The sequence below is a fragment of the Bison bison genome, unplaced genomic scaffold (assembly GCF_000754665.1).
Source record: "Bison bison bison isolate TAMUID 2011002044 unplaced genomic scaffold, Bison_UMD1.0 scf7180017864362, whole genome shotgun sequence".
Taxonomy (NCBI): Eukaryota; Metazoa; Chordata; class Mammalia; order Artiodactyla; family Bovidae; genus Bison; species Bison bison.
In genome coordinates, this window is record NW_011494934.1 from 314912 (window position 1) to 318272 (window position 3361).

Below are 3361 nucleotides of genomic sequence, written 5' to 3' on the forward strand. Positions count from 1 at the left end.
TTTTTTTTTTTTTTTTTTTTTTTTTTTTAGCTAAATTGCAACTTAAGTACTGATGAAAATCAGTTACCTTATCTTTTCTGGTCCCAAACTGAAAATGCAGATATTTTAAAACGTGCACATTTGAATTCATTTGCTGACTGGAATGATCAAGTCTCTCCACCTGTAGTCTGAAGATACCCTTTTGGTTGGAATTAAATTTTAAAAATCTGATGATCTTTGTAGACTCTTAGAGGCTTTATGATGATGGTGTTGGTGAAAATAGAATTACAGTAAAATCCTGTCCAGTGGCTCAAAGTTCACTGTGACCTGCAGCACAAATCACTGTGGGAAACAATTTTTGTGATTAAAAGGCAGCCTTTCAATACTCCTGTTACTACTAGATATATATTATGAAAATTAAGATTACTGTCTGATTGGAACATGAAACAATTTATGTGTCTACTAGTAACATCATAAAATAGTTCTACATTTATGTCCTGTTAGAAGAGAATATGTTGATTTTTATCAGGCTTTCCTTGTTTTGATTTGTGGCTGTTACCGATTTTTCATATGTGGAAATACACCTACCTCTTCTGTTGGAAAGAACATTTAAAATTAAATAAATTTTAATTAAAAAATCAAGGAGTCCTCTAATGTAAATTTTAATACTAACTTTCAAATTCACTAACTTTTTTTTTGTTTTTTTACAAATAGCGTACAGCAAGCTTTTTTGTGAAATTATCCTTCTCTTTCAATGTGTTTAATTTTGGAGTGATATTTCTCTGTGTCAGAGTTGCAAGATCTTATTTGTAACTAGATACGAAATGTAAACCTGTTTTGGTGCGATATTCTTGACTCCTTGGTGCTAAAGATCATTAAATTCAATGCTTGATTATTACAAGGTGTTAATTGCTAAGACATAAAGTGAGTAAAAGTGAGAGTAGTCAGAACCAGAAAATTAAATTTGCTCTTTACCAATGAAGTATTTCATGTAATGTAAAAACACAACTGGAAATTCACTGGGAAAGAACATGTACTATGTCTTATTACATAGGTTAAATTGCTAGTGGGTATTGCACAGAGATCTTGTGACCAAAAAATAAAAAGGCATGAGTATTTCTAAGTATCTTTAAGATATCAAAACTGCATGTGCAGGATGTAATGCTGTTTGTGCAGACTATTTCAGAATACTTTGTAAACTATGAAATATTTATTGTGCATTCAAATTACACACTCCCCCCCTCCCCCTTCAAGGCATGCAGACATGAGAACTACAGAAAATTTGCAGCACGTAATAGTTTGATCTAGGAGGATTCAACACTTTTGTTTTTACCGCTCAGTTTGTAATGACTAGAGATTTGTAAATCTTGTGAACATTCTGTACTGGTTCCCTAGAGCTATTCATTCCCCGATACCTGATTTCAGCACAATAAATATACTACTGCTGTGGGAAAAATGATTTTTTTGGCTACTCAGTTTGTTATAATATAAATCTGCTAGATATTTATTTATTTAATTCAGTTGTTAATATTCTAAATTATTCCCTGCTGCCAATTTCTAATGTAGACAAGAAATGAAACTAGAACTTGGGTGTCAATAATTTCTGGCAAAAAGCTTATTTTTTCATGGTAGCATATTTTTACTTTAAAACTTAGATGTATCTTTGGAAGAATTTTTGGATCCTGACATATCATTTTGTTGTGAATTCTTACATTTGTCATTTCAAATGTAAGCTTTTTTTTTTTTTTTTTAAAGAAACTTTTAATTTTATATTGGAGTGTAGTTGACTAATAATGTATTGGTTTCAGGTGTACAGTGAAGACATTCAGTTACGCATATCCGTGTATCTATTCTTTACCAAATTCTTTTCCCATTTAGGTTGTTATATAATACTGAGCTGAGTTCCCTGTGCTATGCAGTAGTAGGTCCTTGTTGGTTATCCATTTTAAATATAGCAGTGTGTACATGGTAACACTATTTAATGGTGTGCTGTTTTTTGTTCTAAAAATAAAGTTAGCAAGTTCTCCTGTGCTGATATTTAAATCTTCCATTCTTTACTATACTTTAAGTTTTTTTTTTTACCAAAGATAATTTTAAGATATAATAAATACAGGCTTTTCTGATCGCTTTCATAATTTCTCTATCACCCCACTAAATACACATGCCTCATATGTAAAAATCAGTGAGGAGGATTGCATTCTCTTTCTGGTAAAACTTTGTCATTAACTTAAGAAAAGTTTTCTAACACAGAAAATAGGGAATTTCTGAAATATTTGCATTGACTAGAAATAATTGAGATGTGTTAGCAGTGTGTTTTCCCATTGAATTGATAACTATGGCTCTCTTTCTTCTCTTTTCTGTGTTACTCCTGGCTCTGTTTTGCTGGTGGACGCTGACTAGTTACAGTTTTAGCATTATTATTTTAGTTATTCTCTTTTTCACCCTTTCCACGCATACTCTGAGGCATTCAAAAATATTTCCCTATAGATTATTATATTCACATTTTAGAACATGAAATCTAGCAGTGCTTTTTTATTTATCAGGAATATTTTAATTTGAAAGCTTGGTTCATATAGGTTAGTTGCTCAGCCATGTCCGAATTTTTGCGACCCCATGGACTGTAGCCCACCAGGCTCCCCTTGTCCATGGAATTCTCCAGGTAAGAATGCTGGAGTGGGTTGCCATTCTCTCCTCCAGTTCTTCCTGACCCAGGGATTGAACTAGGGTCTCCTGCATTGCAGACACATCTGAGTCATCAGAGAAGTGCTTCATAGAGGGATACCCTATAAATGAGAAAGAGAACCTAGAGATGGAGGTGATTTTGATGTCATAACTGTTAATAATGTAGTTGAAGCCTTGGGTATTGACTGTTGGGGCAGAGCTTTTGAATCTCACCTTCAGTAGACTGTGACAGCATGCTGAACTGTTCAGTCTCTCAGCTCTTGCCTTATTATCGCCTTAACCTCAGCCAGCCGTATTTGTAACATTGTCCTTACTGAGAAAAAGATGACTTTGGATGTATGGGCTGTAAGTGGCATCCTCACTACAGACCTGGGTGACTCAGAGTTAGGATTTTGCTGGATGATCAATAGGGTCAAAGAGCTGAGAGGGTGAGCAACGTGCCCAGGCACACAGCATCTGAGCAGGAAACACAAAACCTGCTTGATGAAATCAATCATCTGCCACTCAGCATGTAAGCAGTTTTGACAGGTAACCTCAGAAAGCAAGTCCTTACTACTGGGTTTTAAAATCCATCCTTAAATTAAGCTTAGGTACTTCAGGCAGGGGCTTCCCTGGTGGCTCAGCATTAAAAGAACCCACCTGCCAATGCAGGAGATGTGAGTTCGATCCCTGGATCAGGAAGATACCCTGGAGGAGGAAA